Here is a 19,026-nt window from a genome sequence, read left to right as displayed (position 1 = left end):
TAAGAGAGGCTGACTGACCTTTTAAAATATATTAATTACTGCCTATGATTCAGCTCTTAAAAATATATGCTTAATTTGTGATTGAGAAAGGGGATTCATTTTAAAAAATAGCTTTAACATGCCTTTGGCCTAACAAAAGCCAAACATGGGATGTATTTCAAAATCATAGGATTATGAAGATTGGACGCGAGCATGATGAAACAAGATTGGTCATGAATTGATAAGTACTAAAGCAAAATAATGGGCATCTAGGGATTTATTATGTATGTGTGTGTTTGACATTTTCCATAACTAAGAAAGTATTTTAAAAAAGGAAAGAAAAAGAGTGTTTGGTAAAGCATCTCAAGTAAGAAAGTTAAACAATAAGTCCCCTACATACAAATGAGTTCCATTCCGAGAACGCGTTCCTTAAGTCCAAATTGTTTGCAAATCCAACAAAGTTAGCCTAGGTACCCAACTAACAACTCGGCTATATAGTACGGGACTGAAATAGGTTTATAATACTTTTCACACAAATAATACATACAAAACAAACAGAAAAAATAAAGAAAACATTTTTAATCTTACAGTACAGTACTCTGAAAAGTACAGTAGTACCAGCTACTTTACCTATGCTTTTACGCTTGCTTCTGGACAGCCTGGGCTTGAAATAAAGATACTGTACTACTGTCCTCTATACAGTTCTGTAAACTACACAAAAGCACAACCACTCGTAGAAGATGCATGCACGTGACAATTTACCCCAGACACTTGAACTTACGTGATTGGACATGAGAATGCATGTTTGCATCTTTGAAAGTTCACAACTTGAAGGTTTGTATGTAGGGGACTTACTGTACAGAACTTGTGTGCTATTATTTTAAGAAAACACACATGTATATATGTGCATATATATGTGTATATATAGGCATAATAAAATGTGCATAAAAAGTTATGTTATATATATACACACTCACACACACATATATATATGCATATATACATAATTAACATAACTTTTGGGGGCAGGCAAGTCTACATTCTTACACAGTCATGTTACAGGTGAGGATCCTGATCTCTCCTGGGTGGTTATCTTCTGTTTGCCCTCCCAGGTCCCCTCTCCACCCTTCTCTGGTGAACTGGAAGGGTGAGGTTGACAGGATCCCAGCCCCTGAGACTTCTAGCTGGGTCTGGGCCATGGAGAGCATCAGAGAGATGTGAGGGAGGGAGGGAGGAGGAAAGTGAAGGCAGGGGATTTGTTTCCCTGGCTTTCTCCCTGCTAGATAGCCTCCAAGTGGGCTAACTATGACCTTTTACTGAAGGTTACTGTACCTCTCAAGAAGACCAATTCTCCAGGGGTCCTTTTTCTGCTGCGGTCCTGAAACTGATCCCTCTCTTCTTCCCTTTGGACATAGAGATTGTCTCAGCTCAGCTGCTCCTAGCCCCAGATTCCTGCACAATCCCTCCTATGGGGCTGTACTCACACCCTTGTAACAGTTTTGTGTGCCATCTGTTATCTATTAGGACCCTAATTACCACCCTCTTCATTAAACAATAGATGGTACACAGTTATTATAAATAGAGATGGGAGATTATTATTCTCTACATTTGCAAATCTTTCCAGTATTGCAGTTATGTCCTAGGTGATTCCCAAACTGGACACAGCAGACATAGGAATAAAGGAAAAGAGAGATGTGCAATTGGGGGTTATCAGCTAGATACTTACTGGTCCACAAACCAGTTCCTTTTGCTAATAGACATGGAGGCAACTGAGAAGACAGTCCTTTCTCTGAAAAGCCCCAATTGTGAGAGCAATTCAGCTCTTCTAACTTTCCCTATATCTGAACCTAGACTCAGTGCTATAGGACTATTAGAGCACATCAAATATTGCACTATAGTTACCTGGATACATGTATTTATCTCCTCCAGTAGGCTGTGAGCAATTCAAGGAAAAGAGTCCGTCTCATTCAACTTTATATCCTTGCCATCTAGCACAGTGTCTGGCATATAACAGACACAGTAAACGTTAATTGAATGAATAAACGCCTGCTTGAATAAATGAATGCCAGTGGGGCCAGTGTGTTCCATAGCAGGGCTCTAAACAGAGGCTCTTCTCACCTTCCAGTCGTCATCTGGCTTCCAAAAGCAGCACCAAATCCAAATGTGACCTTGGTACCATGGAATAAAGAACCTTTCTCATCTGAATCACTCTGGCTACATCTGCCTGGCTACAGTCAACATAAGGTCTTGAGGCTGAGACACACCTTCATTTGTTAAAAGGGGGAGGGGAGCAGATGGCAAATGAAGGTACTAAAGCTCATTAATTCCTAATGGAGTTGTCCTCCTGGATGTAATTAGAACAACAAGAAGAGCCAAAGGAGGAGGGTTTGGGGAATAAAGTAGGCAGCTGGAAGAGGTTTATGAACGGTATAAACCCTCAGGGAGCTTTCCATTAGAGAGAATAATAATGTCCACACTTCACAATGGCATAGTTCTCCTCAACCAGCAAAACACATCTGCATACATTATTTCAATAGCGTCTCAGGAAATGATTGTAAGACACAGAGGAGAGTTTTATTTTTCCAATTGTGTAAATTTAAAAAGTTAAACTTCTCCTCAGAGAAGTTAAGCCACCTGCCCTGAGTAACATGGCTAGAAAGTTATAGAATAAGGATGGATTTCAAACATTCTGACACTGAATTTGGTCTCCATCCATTCCATGGCTATAAATGGAGAGAGTGACCTTCAGACCAATTCTAAAAGGCATGTGACACTCCACCCAGCCCAGCTATTCCACAGCATGCTCTTTTCTTCCATGCCCACTACCAATCACTTAAAGACAACCAGTTGCCTTCTATTTTTGATTGGCAAGTGGGACACAGAAGTTCTTATGAGCCTAGAGTTTTTATTTCTTTATGTCCCCATGGAAGACCTCAAGCCAAGAGAGAAGGGAACTCTTCCTATTAGACCTGGTTAACTGACTCCATTTCTTCCCACTGTTCCCAACACAAAATACATTTATTCAAATATGTAGTTGCATTGAAATTGAGAATTACATATTGTACTTTGATCTTATAGGAAGTGTGCAGCATAAATCTGAGCTATCAGCATTAAATGCAGAGACTTTATAACTAAGGGCTTGCTAGTAAGCCTGGGTTTTCATACTCAGGTCAGTCTACCCAAAAAGAAGTACGTTACTTGAAAATTGACTCTTTGCATTAAAGTAAACTTGCCCCTTAAAGTCTTCTTCTTCCTCTCTCAAAGACACACAGCTGACTTAGTTCAGAAGCAAGCTGAAAAGAGTAAGGAAGATGTTCTATTTAACCAGCATCAATTGCTTATAACTCTCCTGTTCTCAGCATCTTTTCCCCCCAAGGAAGCATTCAGCCAACATTTTTATTGGACTGATGCCCAGATTGCTCCATTAATTCATGCAACTACCTTTGTTGCAGTGCTCCAGGCATTATTACTCATGAATCCTACAGAGCACAAATATATCTCTAGAAATACTGTCATTTGTGTTACATATGACCTTAAAGCATCTTCATAAATTATACCTTCAAAGCAAACTAGAGAGCACTGAAGTCTTTTGCTATGTTAGTCATCTTAGTTTCACTAGACCCATTGTCTTTTCTTTACATATGCAATGTGACTAAATTGGTTTTACTGATCTGGGTCCTTCAGATTCATCAACTTTATCTTAAAGTGTATAAGATATATGATCTTTAAATCAGTAATGGTATCTTTCTGCTCTGTGGGTTTCATTGGTTCAAACTTATCTTCCAATTATGTCTTCCTGAGACGTATTCTAGCTATGATGGGGGCTTCTAGGCTGTGGTTTGTTTCTGGTACTGTATCTATTAAGTAATCAAACCAGAAAAACAACAAAAATTGTGCTTTGGCTTCATATACATTAGACCATTTAACATGAAACCTGTCCATTTTCAGAGATTTGGGCAACAAATATAGTCACTTAATTATTAGTTACCTTATCCTAAACAATTGTCAGTAGCCCACCATGGTAATAAGAAAGTTCTTTCTCAAAATAATTACCATTTGATTTCCAATTGCTTATAAAAGGAGCACTGTTTTCTACCCCAAATTTCCATGAAATCTTTTAATAAATATTCTTGTTTCATATTAGGAGTTTAAATGAATAAGGTATTATTCACATAAAAGAAATAAGTACTTTGATCTACTACATTATTTTCAAAAGGAAAGTAGAACCACAATGTATGATGATATCCTGAACATGATCTGGGACACAAAAAAATCAGTATTATCTGTGAAACCCTGAGCAAAATTTCTCTCCTTTGCGGACAGAAAGCAACAATGTCATTCAGCTATTTACATATGGCCCAGATACTAATGAGGAACTGTTTCCTGCTTTCTGTGAAGGAAAAGTGAACTATGAATAAATATCACTGGGGTCATTATCACCTGCACACACAGGTAACTGGTGGCTTGCAACAAAAGAGTGTCAGAAGCAAAATGGATCTGTAGCAGGAAAATCTGTCTTAAGGCATGATTGCGGGTAAAAGACTAACTGTGGATAAATATTTGTGGTGCCTGGCAAAGCTCTCCAAGTTCCAAGATGACGAAAGACCTTTCACACATATATGGAACTTCCCATGAGAGTTCTAGAGCCTTTCAACCTCAGAATATATCTGGCCTATCCTCTTTTCAAAAGGTAAACTGACAGGATCTTGGAGAAATGGGAGTTGAACCTACTCTTAGAGATCTTCAGAGAAGAGGAATTTCAGCTTCCTGGCTTAACTATGTTGCTTCTATCTAGTTTATTTTACATGGCACACTTATCATGCTTAAAAATCAGCCCAAGTCCACCTGTTATTTTTTTTTAGCAGCATTCACTCATTTATTCAATAATTATATACTGAGCACCTCTTATAGTCCAGGCACAACTTTACTAGCTGGGATTCAAGAGAGAACAAAAGAGACCATAATTCTTCCTCTTGTCGTCTTTATTATTCTAGCAATAAACTGTTCAATTCCCAGTAACATCCTTATTTCTTGTATGAAATTGGGTCAACTTCTTTGACCAAAGCTAGTTTTGTTAGAATTTAATTCCTTTAACAAAAAATTCAGCGACATGAAAACCAACATTACTTTTGTACTAACAATTTGACAGCATTTGGGGCTGGTTCTTTTTTATTATTTGTCATTCTCATGTTTCCTAGAGGTGTACCCTGAACTGAAGAACAGTTTCCCTCCATCCTGGAAGGATACCAGTTCAACCGCATACACATCCCTGAGGGACACAGGCGGAATGTGAAGAAAGAGGGGGCCTAGCCAGACATATGGCCCATTCAACATTGGGGAAAAATGGAATTGCCTTTACATCAAGTTTCCTAGGGAGGATATAGGGAAAGCTTGTACAGAATTACTACTCCAGCTAATCTGTAGCTCTTGCTACAACTACCATTGTCCTTTGACCTCACGTACATTAGAATACTTGGTCCTCACAGCAACTCCATGAGGAACAGATGAGAAAACAGGCTGGCAAAGGTAAGTGACTTGTCTACAATTAACAGCTCTGACAAATGGCGGTGCTGAAATTCAAACTTATTTCAGGGGTCCGTCTCATGAAAAACCTATGATGTTAGTTATCTAATAAAACCATAGAAAGGGAGGAAAACCTAGGCAGAACACTCTATGACATAAATCACAGCAAGAACCTTTCTGACCCACCTCCTAGACAAATGGAAATAAAAACTAAAATAAACAAATGAGACCTAATGAAACTTAAAAGCTTTTGCACAGCAAAGGAAACCATAAACAAGATGAAAAGACAACCCTCAGAATGGGAGAAAATATTTGCCAATATTTGAAGCAACTGACAAAGGATTAATCTCCAAAGTTTACAAGCAGCTCATGCAGCTCAATATCAAAAAAACAACCCCATCCAAAAATGAGAAGACCTAAATAGACATTTCTCCAAAGAAGATATACAGATTGCCAACAAACACATGAAAGGATGCTCAACATCACTAATCATTAGAGAAATGCAAATCCAAACTACAATGACGTATCACCTCACACCAGTCAGAGGGGCCATCATCAAACAATCTAGAAACAAGAAATGCTGGAGAGGGTGTGGAGAAAAGGGAATCTTCTTGCACTGTTGGTGGGAATGTAAATTGATACAGCCACTATGGAGAACAGTATGGAGATTCCTTAAAAAACGAAAAATAGAACTACCATATGGCCCAGCAATCCCACTACTGGGCATATACCCTGAGAAAACCATAATTCAAAAAGAGTCATGTACCACAATGTTCATTGCAGCTCTATTTACAATAGCCAGGACATGGAAGTGACCTAAGTGTCCATCGACAGATGAGTGGATAAAGAAGATGTGGCACATATATACAATGGAATATTACTCAGCCATAAAAAGAAACGAAATTGAGTTATTTGTAGTGAGGTGGATGGACCTAGAGTCTGTCATACAGAGTGAAGTAAGTCAGAAAGAGAAAAACAAATACCGTATGCTAACACATATATATGGAATCTAAAAAAAAAAAAAAAGGTTCTGAAGAACCTAGGAGCAGGACAGGAATAAAGACACAGACGTAGAGAATGGACTTGAGGACCCAGGGAGGGAGAAGGGTAAGCTGGGTGAAGTGAGAGTGTGGCATGGACATATATACACTATCAAATGTCAAATAGATAGCTAGTGGGAAGCAGCCGCATAGCACAGGGAGATCAGCTCAGTGCTTTGTGACCACCTAGAGGGGTGGGGAACGGAGGGTGGGAGGGAGACGCAAGAGGGAGGAGATATGGGGATATATGTGTACGTATAGCTGATTCACTTTGTTATAGAGCAGAAACTAGCACACCACTGTGAAGCAATTATACTCCAATAAAGTTGTTAAAAAAAACATAGAAACGAATTAAACTTTAACCATCATTATTTCATCCTATAGAATGACATAACCCAAGAGAAAAAGATAGAGGTGTTGAATATCACTCATGCATTTTCAGTTCCTTGTGTGAATCTTAGCTAGTGTAATAAAAGCATTGTTTTGAGCATTGTTTTATATGCATCCTCATATAAGACCACACATGCCTGTATCGATTAAAATTTAAAAGAAACAAATATTAACTGCAGATATCTAGTTCACTTACCTTGAACAAAGTAGCTTCAGGTGCTTCCACTTTTGAAGCTGGATAAATATCAGAAAGGAACGAAGTTCACTTTAGTTTGGTCCAGGAAGAAAAAAGATTCACAGCTCTGAGAATAAAGAAAGAATCAGACCTTGTCAGGGCATTTGGTTCTAATTAACTAGTGACAAAATGGTTCTACACTGCAACTATGTAAAAGTGGCTGAGTTATTTGAGCTAGGAAAGGTCAAAAACAATGATTATGATCAAGATGTTATTATTGCATCATATACTTTTGATTATTGGGAGTGAATCTTCCTCTCTTTTCCTCATTAAAATTTTATGGTTTATCAATTTAAAGTTAAGTGAACAAGATAATTTAACATTATTTTGATAATGGAGCATATTCCTTGTAAAACATAAATCCCTGGAGGCTTTCTCAATTCCCCTTCTTCTATCCCCACAAAGCTGCCTCTGTCTAGTATTGAGCCATGGCTTTGCTCAAGAAAGCAAAACAAAACACAGATTATCTAGTGGTAGCAATCTGAATGAAGACCTGGCCCAGAGGACAAAAAATGTGATTTAACATAAAATAGGATGTCATGATCTAAACTACTCATTTGGCATTTACCATAAATCCCTGAGTACCATTAGTTGTCTTTTCAGATAAATTCAATAAAAATTTATCGACTATTTTCCATGTACAAGCACTTTGCTAGATATTAAGAAAAAGGAGGTGAATAGAAGACCAGGCTCTCTTCTCTGCAATCTATCTTTGAAGAAAGGAATATATGCAAACAATCCTGAATAATTTCAGGGATAGAGAGAAAAAATAGCATACTTTTGAAGAGTAATGCTAACTTGATATGATTCTATTTTATTCTTTCTGATCTATTGTAAACCCTTGGAAACCAGAAATTTGTATTTTTCAGAATCTTTGCACATGTGAGCATTTTAATCAGTAGTCCTTTTTAGTGAAGGACAGAAATTGTGTATGTTCTAAGGTACACGTGTAGCCTGATATCAGCTTCAGACACAGTTGGATCAGGCTTTTTTGTTTTTTGTTTTTTTGCTACGCGGGCCTCTCACTGTTGTGGCCTCTCCCGTTGCGGAGCACAGGCTCCGGACGCACGGGCTCAGCGGCCATGGCTCACGGGCCCAGCCGCTCCGCGGCATGTGGAATCCTCCCAGACCGGGGCACGAACCCATGTCCCCTGCATCGGCAGGCAGACTCTCAACCACTGCGCCACCAGGGAAGCCCGGATCAGGCTTTTTAAAGGGACATAAGAATTTCTTTCTCCATTCCTTGGGTCTGGTTTTCTCTATATTGGCTTCCTTCTTCAAAGATCCTCTAATAGTGGGATTAAAGATAGCCCCAGAAATACTGCACCTGGTTAGTAACCCTGGGAGAAAGACAGCTTCTCTTCCCAACAGTTTTAGTCCAAAGTCATGGAATTCATTCCTAATGGACTGTTTCATGTCGTGTGCCCATCACCACACAATTCACTGGGGCCAGAGAAATGGACTACACTGATTGGCCAGTCTGAGTCATGTGCCCACTGCTGGAGCTCTGCTGCTTCCAAAGCACATGACTGAGAGATGTAGGGAGAGACGCCCCAAAGGGAAACCTAAATGTAGTTACCATAGGAAAGGCAATGTCTCCTGGGCAAGATAAATATCATGTGCCACCACAAAAAGAACTCAGCAAATATTTGTTAATTGATGTATTGATTAGTAAGTCTGGGATAAGTGAAATGATGATAAATACAATGTGTGAAGGGAAACACAGCCAAGATCAATTGTGAAATGGAGCTACAGAGGTGGGCAGTATCCTACGAGGCCTCTTGGAAACAAATCAACAAAAAGGAGCTGACCTTGACTGTTTGCACTGTTTGAGAAGAATTAACTGAGTCTATAATCAGTAAACAATCCTGAGGGCTTGGTAAGGTGAGTTCTGCCTTCTGTGATATGAAAATTGTGTCATAGGTATCAGAAGGTGAACATGGCTAACTGTCTGTGATTGCCACAAAACAAGAAAAATAAAATGAAATAGAAATCTTAAATCAGTCCTTGAATCACAACAGATACAATTATGAAAACCAGACTATATATTAATCAGATTTTCATGTAGTACTTTAAAAGACTTCCCTAAAAAGCCATGAGGAAAAGGGACCTCTTATTTGAACTATGGAATGATCTGAATTGGCAACAATATACCAGTGCTTCAAAAGAAAGTCAATTAGTCCTATAAAAACAGTGTCTAGGGCTTCCCTGGTGGCGCAGTGGTTGGGAGTCCGCCTGCCGGTGCAGGGGACACGGGTTCGTGTCCCGGTCCGGGAAGATCCCACATGCCGCGGAGCGGCTGGGCCCGTGAGCCATGGCCGCTGAGCTTGTGCGTCCGGAGCCTGTGCTCCGCAACGGGAGAGGCCACAACAGTGAGAGGCCCGCATACTGCAAAAAAAAAAAAGAAAAAGAAAGAAAACAGTGTCTATAAAATATGTGTAACCTTTGATAATTCATTATATTTGCAAGGCAGAGGAACCTTTAAAAATGCATCATTTTTTTCCTAAATGACTTAATTTTCATTATTATACTACTTTAAACAAATTTTAATGAATGCATTAAAAGCTTTGAGTAGTTCTTACTTTAACCAACCAGCAACTAGAACAAGTTTCAAGAAGACTTCAAGTCCAGCCACATGCCTCCAAGAAAAGCTACACCTACAGTATCACAGACATATGGCCTCATGTGTCCATCTTGGCATGTCAGAATTCATGTCACTTGCCCAACTCCTTGCAAACGTCCGTTTTTACATGGTAATGATTCATTTAAGATCATTAGAAAGCCATAAGTTTTCACTTATTCATTCAGAAGCAATTTTTAGTTCCTACAAGCACTGTGCTAGGAAATAGGATACAAAAATGAATATGTCTCTTGCTCCTAAGGAACTCACACACTGAAGACACCCAGGGGAGCCAAAATTTTCCATACAATCTCATGAGCATGGGGACAGGGGGACATGCAAGGTAAGAGGGGCTACAAACCTTATCTGTACCTGATCACACTATTTTAAAAGTTGGCCATTCCGAACTAATTCGGAGTACGTTATCTCCAAAAGTTTATATGTTCCTAATTTCTCCATCATTTCCACTCTTAGGCATTCCCTAATTGTACCAAAGGTAGAGTGTGTTTTATATGAAAAAAACTGCTACAGGGCAATCATTGACAGCGATGTACTAATATAATACCCGACCAGAGAAAGCACGCTTTGCCATGATAAATCGTTCAAACTATGAGGAGCAGTAGGGCTGAAATGAATCTAGTCGTGAACAAAAAAAAAAGATTGAATGGAAACAGTTTGTATAAAAGGATACACTTGGTATTTTCACTCTAGACATACAGATTAAGAGGCTGTCTATCAAGGTAAATCAATTTGAAATTTGAGACTGATTTTCTCCACCCTCAAGAAATGATTTGCAGGTATTTGTGGCTTTTCGTTTTGCTTTGACTATTATTTCATATTTTACTTGTAATTCTTCTTATGGAACACTAAGAACATTTATTTGTTCTTCGGTCAGGTTTATTGAGGTATAATTTACAGCCAGTAAAATTCACCCTTTCTAGCATACAGTTCTAAGAGTTTTGACAAATGGATATAGTCTTACAACCTCCACCATAATGAAGATAGAGAATAGTTCCAGCATCCTGAAAATTTTTCCCTGCCCCTTGGAAGTCAACCCGTAGCCCCCTGACAATCACTAATAAGTTTTCTGTCCCCATAGTTTGACTTTGTCCAGAAAGTCATATAAATGTAATCAACAAGTATGTAACATTTTGAGTTTGGCTTCTTTCACTTAGCACAAGGTAAGTGAGATTATCCGTGTTGTGTGTGTCAGGAAATGTGGACTGGCATATTGTCCTTTAGAGTTTCCCTTATTTTTCCAAAGCCAAAGTCAATATGCAAAGCCTGGATCTCTTGCCATTTAGTTTGTCCATGGTTAGGAAGAAACCGAGTTTTTACTATGGCTGTTTGTTTTCAGCAGAGCAGGGAAAGAAGAAACACTCTCAGGGAATAATCATAATCTGTGGTTATTATAGGCACTAAGTCATATGTTTGTAAGACCCAAACTTTTGTTAGTCAAATGACTGGGCACTAAAATTAATTCGGAGACTCAAGGCAGAGTTTAAGTGTGGTTTTCCTTATCTTTTCATTATTGCAATAGCAACGGAATACATATTTGTGACTTAATGGTACAACACATTAGTTTTCTTATCTGACCCACCTTTAACAAAGTGGAATTACTGTAGAGGCAAAGGAATCAAGAAGGTAAATCTCTTACCAGGAGTAGGAGAGAACGGATAGAGGCCCCTGTGACCTAAACCTTAGTCATTCGAGTGCCACCTTCATAATTGTGCCTCTACCCACACGTTACCCATATCATTATTTATTTAACAATTATATGGGTCACAGTTTTACTTAGATAAATTTATTTTCAACAGGACATTCTTATTCCTTACTCTTTTAAATGGAAATCCCTTGCCATAAATAAAACTATGAAAAATATCCAACAGTATAAAACTCTACCTATATGAGTCAATGTACCTCCCCAAATCATCCTGAGTTCTTGAGTATCACTGGTGGAGCCCATGTACACACCCACACATGCTTTTGGAAACACAGCAACGAGAGTAGCTGTCCCATGCTTTAAATGCTTTCTCCTTGACCATGTATTCTGTGCACACCAAGGCAAAGAGTCTGCTCAGAGATAGAGTAAAGCATTAAAACCTGTTTAAAATAACAAAGTACGATATGTCTTTCTACCTATGTCAGGCATTGGAAGCCTGCAACTTATTTGCCAAACAGGTTACCAGGGCTGATTTTTATGGAAAGACGGACCAGATGCACCTTCTTCCTCATCTCTTCAAAGTGGCCCTTCTGAGCAAGGCCAAGGCCAGTGTGATTCAGCAACACCCACGTTTGTTAGGGTATCTCCTTACCCTAGACTAAAAAATGGAACAGAACCTTGGCCCCAAAAGACTTAAAGAATTTATTCACCAATTCATATCTTTATGCTAGTATAATCATGTATTTGATGGTTGCTATAGAAATCTATGTAGACAATCATCACATTTTTAAAGGAAATACATTACTGAAATTTCTTCTGACCCGTGGTCACTATGCTCTTTGACAAGACAGTTGACCTTCACGATGTTAATCATCTCATCTGTTTGAAAGGGACTAAAATGTTTGCTCTGCTTCCTGTTTAATAAAGCTATCAAGAGGATTAATGAGAGAAAACCTCTAGAATACTCCAAGCTCTTTCCAAAAAGGCAGCAGTAAAACAGCAGGTGCCTCTTGTGAACATACACTTGTCTTCACGTAAACTCATCCTGAAGGACATCGGGCTTCCAGCTTATATTTAATTGGCTGATTATGTTGACACTCTTGAGCTCCTTGCCAAGTTACAGGGAAGAGTTTTCTTGGAAACCAGAGTTCCCCAACTTTCTCCAGCTATGCAGTTTAATTACATCTAGCAAAATGACAACAGAGCTCATAATTAGCCTGGAGAGTAATTACTGCTGAATCAGTCCAAACACCACAGCTACCAAATTCAACACAGGTGCTTAGACGAAGAGAAAAGAGTTTTCTCAATACCCAACAGAAGGTGGATATGGAAGATGTGCTTTATGACTCTCTTCCCATGAGCTTAAACATACAACCTGTGCAAAATGCCTTGTGTCTTTACAGCCAGGATGCCCCTAAGTATTTTAAAAAGAACCAGACTCAAAAACATTTCAAATACTGATATCACATATCTTGAAATGTGCAGTGACTGGGGCATACTTTCTTTCTATGCAAATTTCTTCAACCTAGAGCTCCCTTTCCCCTTCTCCTTTTATTGAGGAGTCTAAAAAGCCTACATAATTCATCTACTGTTTCTAAACTATGAATGAAAGAGTGATATAGAGAAAATTATAAAGCAAGCGAAAAATCACGCTGTACCTCGTGTTCATCCTGTGACCTCTAAGAGTGACTATAAGCCTGTAGGGTGGGTACCACACTCCCAGAGAGTTATGAATGCATTGCCAGATCAAAGGCTTGAAAGCCAACAACCGCCCAAGGGAACCCCCTATTTTCTCTCTGAGAATCACCAAAAGAGGAAAGAAGCTAGATTAGGTAGGTAGAAAAAGGAAGGAGTTGATCCCATTTAACAGATGTTATCCATTTCTTACCCCCTCTATGTACAGGTCACTTAAGGTATGTTTAAATATATGCACACCTAGAATCCAACAAAGACAAATTCAACCCCCAAGTGATTCTAACGTGCAGCCAGAGTTGAGAACAGCTGGTCTGGAGTAACCAAAAGGTCGGCCAGATGGTATAATTGCATGAGACTCAGGGAATGGACAGAACCAGGTAAAGGAGGAGGAAGGAGGCGGCCAGAAAGAATGAAGTGACAGATCAGCACTCCAGCAGCTCATGTTCCAAAGAAGCTAAAGGTGTGGGGCAACGGACGAGCACTCAATTCTTAAACCGTGTAAGAAACAAGTACACCGTCCCCTAACTAGAGGCTGATGAGATTGTGTTGAAGAAGCACTTTTAATGGATTTGTAGGATGCGTCTGTTTGCTGGTTTGATTTTCTGTTGGCTTGTTTGTTTGTGTGTTTAGAGGAGTTAGGGGTTTTGCTGCAAATTTTTAAAAGTCATCCTAATATTGACTAAAAAGAAAAACCGTGTTCATACAACCCAAAGGGAAATCCGTGGAAAGGAAGGAGGAAATTGACATCTAGGGAAGGCCTTGTGGAAAGATCCAAATAAGGGAAATGTATACAAAGGCACAGCCCTGATGCTTGTACCTTGCTTACACCAGGACTGAGGGGAGCCGCTGCAAAGCCATTTGCTTGCACAAGGCTGGAGGAGAGATTACACGGCTGCCAGGAGAGGAATGTTGTCAGAGCGAGTTCGGAACCAGCTCAGCCATGCTCTCCAGTGCTGGGAGGCCCGACCACTGTGCACGCAGCCGCACCACCATCTGTACAGGGCTGCTTCTCAGTGCTGGGCCAAAGCCGAGCTACGCCCCCGCCCCCGCCCCACGAGAGGAGGAGCAGGCAACGTTCTAGAACACAGCTCTGTCCACTGGAGGGCAGGCGTATAAGAGCCACGAGGCGACCTCCTGGGACAGCCTCTGTGTGGGGGCACACGTGCCCACGTCCACACATGGTAGGAAATGGCTCTCAGAGAGATGTGTCCCCTTCACTCTCAGTTCTTGAGGTGGCATTGCTCAGGTTGGCTTGGTGCACCTGTGATTTGAAATCCTAAGACACGTGTTCAAGACTCAAGTCTACATCTCACTTCCTGGATGACCACTGGCAAATCATTTCTGTGAGCCTTAGTGTCACCATTTTGTAAGTGGAGGTAACAGAATTTTAGAGTTCATCTAGTCTAAGCATATCATTTTACAATTGAAACTGAGAACCAAAGAATCTGAAGTGAATGCCCACCTTCAGCCAGCTAATGGATGGCTAAGCAGAATTCACACTCAAATTTCCCAGCTTAAGTTCAGTTTTCTTCCCTAAGCACTGCAATCTTCTGCCTCAATACTTCCCCTGACTCATAGGATGGGTTTAAGAAAGGATGTTAGGAGGGTAAGAGCTTCTGATTCAAGATGACGGACTGAAGACACACATCACACCCAATGCCTCCCGAAAAGCCCACGGAACTTATGGAAAAGATTTTTAAAAGAAGGAGAAAGGGGAAGAAGAGGATGAGAAGGGAGAAAAGGGTACCAGCAGTGAACTATGAACTGTGAACAAATCCTGGAAGATTGCGAGCACATTGGGATCCGATTGGTAGAGAAAATTTTTCAAAAATAAAAAACCAGTTTAAGTTAAAAAGGGTGCCTTCATCCATAAGAACATTATTAAATATATTATATTATAAATAGGATATATAATATTAAATTTAATATGAATGTATTAAATATATATTTATAAATATGTAATATTAAATATATTTTAATTCATATATATATAATAGACTACTACTATGCAGCCTTTGGAATTCCCAGAAGTAGGGAAGATCTTTATATACTGACATGGAAAGATATTAATTATGTAATGTCAAATGAACAAAAGATGTCAAAACGATACAAATACAAACCGATTTTACGTGTGCATGTCGTATGTTCCTATAGTAAAAATGGCAAATGTTTACAGTGCTTGTTATGTAAATAACAAGCTATAATCACCGTTTTGTATGTAAGAAAGAGAAACATGAGAAACAGAGAGGTTAAGTAACTTGCCCAAAGTCACAAAGCTACAATTAAGTGGTGGGGCTGGGACAAATCAAGGCCATGTGGCTCCTGAGTTGATGTCTTTCCCAGCAACTCTCAGCCTGTCAGAACAGCATAGATAGCTCTGAAAGGATACACATCCAGGTATGAGTTAGGGAGGTGAGGAGTGAAGACTCCATTTTACTTTTACGCTTCCTATTGTTTAACAGTCTTCAATAAGAATGTATGTTTTTTTCACTTCGTTTTAAAACTTATTATACCAGGGCTTCCCTGGTGGCGCAGTGGTTGAGAATCTGCCTGCTAATGCAGGGGACATGGGTTCGAGACCTGGTCTGGGAGGATCCCACATGCCGCGGAGCAACTAGGCCCGTGAGCCACAACTACTGAGCCTGCGCGTCTGGAGCCTGTGCTCCCCAACAGGAGAGGCCGCGATAGTGAGAGGCCTGTGCACCGTGATGAAGAGTAGCCCCCGCTTGCCACAACTAGAGAAAGCCCTCGCACAGAAACAGACCCAACACAGCAAAAATCAATCAATTAATTAATTAAAAATTTTGTTAAAAAAATTATGATACCATAAAATTGGCTCATTTTTGAGGTACACTTTTATAAATTATAGCACATGTATGGGTTCATGTAACCATCAGCACAGTCAGGATACAGAGCAGTTTCATTACACCCAAAAAAACTCCCCATTGCTCTCACTTTATAGTCACACACTCTCCTGGCCTCAAACCCCTAGCAACCACTGACCTACTCCCCATCACTATACGGATGACCCTTGAACAACATGGGTTTGAATGGCACAGGTCCACTTATATAGGACTTTTTTTTCAATGGTAAATTCTACAGTACTGCACGATCCAAGGTTGGTTGAATCTGCCAATGCAAAACCGTGGATGAGGAAGGCTAACTCTAAAGTCATATTCTGATTTTTGACTTGTGGGGGGTTGGCATTCCTAATTCCCATATTATTCAAGGGTCAACTGTAGTTCTGATTCCTTGAGAAAATCATGCTCTATGTAGTCTTTTGAGGTTAGCTTCTTTCACTCAGCATAGTGCCTTTGAGATTATCCAAGTTGTTATGTGCATCAAAAATTTGTTCTTTATACTGCTGAGTAGAATTCCATCACATGAATGCAGCAGTCTGTTTATTCACTTGCCCACTGAAGCCCACATTTAGGCTGTTTCTAGTTTAGGGTGACTATGAATAGAGCTACTCTAAGCATTTGTGTAGAGTTTTTATATCAACACGAATCTTCATCCCTCTTGGGCAAATACCTAGGAGTGTGCTTGCAGAGTCTTATGATAAGTATCTGTTTACCTTTATATGAAACTGTCAAGCCGTTTTCTAGTGTTGCTGTACAATTTTGCATTCTCACCAGCAATGGATGACAGTTCCTGTTGCTCTACATTCTCACCAGCATTTGGTATTTTTAATATTTTAATTTTAGCCATTCTCATAGGTGTGTAGTAAGAATATATCACTTAAATTGTTAAAAAAAGGAAAAGAATTGAACAACATTGGCAAGTATAAAACAAATAGGTTATCTCCTAAGCTGACGGTGGGAAGAAATACAAATAACTGTTTTGGAAAATTCCATTCATCCATTAAATATTTCTTGAGCACCCAATATATGTCTGCTGGTCTCCTCACAGGCATGTTTCAAAGCCTTAGGAATGTTCATGTACTTTATGAGTTTACTTTTCATTTTGTCATCCCTATTTTCTATTTACTTATAATACCCACAGTTTCTGTCACACAACACAAATGTAGTTTTAAAAAAGTAGAGTTAAAAAAAGATAACATATTTAAATTAATTATTATTTATATTAATAATATGGTATTTGGGAAAACATCGTCCTCTACAGTTACACAAGATAAAAGGAAGTCCAGATAGAGTGTACTCAGCTATAGAACTTTACCTGTTTGTTCCACCCTGAATCTATCTATGTCTTGTCATCTATCAAAAGCACCGTAACAGGTAGAAGAGTTAGTTTATTCCCTACAAATGCCTTGCGAATGCTTGGCAATGAGAAATTAATTAGAGAAGATATAAGGGCCAATTGATTTTCTGGCCGCCAACTGTCCACTTTGCGGATTATTTATGGAAGCCAGAAGATAGAAAAAAGGCAAAGACGTGTGCCTGGGCTGGAAGGCAGCAAGGGGCTGCCCAGGAATTCAATTACAGTAATCCCTGCTGGCTCAGGACTTCCTTGCATCTTTGCCATGTCCTCCTCACCAAACCTGGGCCACCTGGGCCAAGAGACTGAGTGTAATGCATTAGCGTCCCAAAGACCTTTCTCCTGGTTTTGTATAGATTGTCAACATCTTCAGTAGTACAGAGAGAGATGTGAGAAAGTCCATTTTGAAAATAAAATTTCATATTACGAAAAGGCTGACCGGGCTTCCCTAGTGGCACAGTCTGCCTGCCGATGCAGGGGACACTGGTTCGTGCCCCAGTCCGGGAAGATCCCACATGCCACGGAGCGGCTAGGCCCGTGAGCCATGGTCGCTGAGCCTGTGCGTCCGGAGCCTGTGCTCTGCAACGGGAGAGGCCACAAGAGTGAGAGGCCCGCGTACCGCAAAAAAAAAAAAAAAAAAAGGCTGACCAACATGGCCCCAGACCGAAGGAAAAAAATCAAGAAAAGAAATTATTCTCAGAAATTACATTTACCCAAGTAAAGTATATTCAGGAAAAGACCTGCATGTCTCCCCAGGGTAGTCTCGTGTTGGTCCCTGACCCCAATTCTCCTAAACCAGGGGAAATTTAACTAATCGGTTAGAAATGCTTTTCATAATTCCTTTGTGTAGGGTCCTAATCATAGAGGCCTAGAATTTTAAGTTGGTTGAATATGTGATTTTATATTTTAGTTCAGATTTCATAGATGGGACACAGAGGCTTCGAGAAGGGGGCTGACAGCAACGTCAGAGCAGAACCACGACCAGAAGGAAAAGTTGTCAGATATCCGGTCTGTAACATGGGTCAAACTTATTTACTTTCCATCACTGTCCTGCCTCTTCAAGGAGAGCTATTCAAATGCATTGCTTTTGGAGATTCTTGCCATCACCTATGACAAATGGTGTTTATAATGACAGTTCCTTGCAGAAATGCCCCTCAAGAAAGCAGAAGGAGCAGGAAGAGGAAAATCTTCCAAATGCACGTGAAAAACTACTGCAAAGTAGTTGAGAAAAACATTTTTTCACTCAAGTAGGTTTTAAGCACAAATAGCTCATTCTTAATGAGATCCAGCTGATCCTAAACATTTTACAATTTCACTACATCATTTTCTAGCATTCCTGTCACATGGATCAAGATGCATAATACAGCTACAAATTAAGTTCAATTCCTCAGTCAATTTTTAAAGGAGAGAAATTCAGCCACAATACTTCAGCTATCACTATTTATCCAAGAACTACTGGTATGGACTTGGCCTTCCATGTACTTTCTATGAGTAAGGATAGAAAGGACCCAAGAAAATGAAAGAGATTTCTGGAAGCAAAGGTAAGTAATGGATTTTCCATTTCCAGGGAGTTCATTCCTTAGGTATATAAGAATACATTTAAGTTATGACTACTCAAAATCCTATCTGATTTTTGTGTTATTATCCATATTTAAGGTCTGGAGCA

At 39.7% G+C, this 19,026-nt stretch overlaps 1 long non-coding RNA gene across 2 annotated transcripts in view; it reads right to left on the bottom strand.

Annotated features, from left to right (window-relative positions):
* LOC308611358 overlaps positions 1-19,026 on the bottom strand; it is a 175,160-nt gene that overhangs the window by 29,465 nt on the left and 126,669 nt on the right. For both annotated transcript variants that reach the window (XR_014014851.1, XR_014014852.1), the window contains exon 3: positions 7,129-7,234. This is a non-coding gene — a long non-coding RNA (uncharacterized lncRNA). The remainder of the gene's footprint in view (positions 1-7,128; positions 7,235-19,026) is intronic.

Source organism: Mesoplodon bidens, assembly GCF_964165515.1.
Source record: "Mesoplodon bidens genome assembly, contig: HAP1_SCAFFOLD_72, whole genome shotgun sequence".
Classification (NCBI taxonomy): Eukaryota; Metazoa; Chordata; class Mammalia; order Artiodactyla; family Ziphiidae; genus Mesoplodon; species Mesoplodon bidens.
The sequence above is the reverse complement of the archived record's forward strand: the minus strand, read 5'-3'. Positions and strand labels throughout refer to the sequence as shown.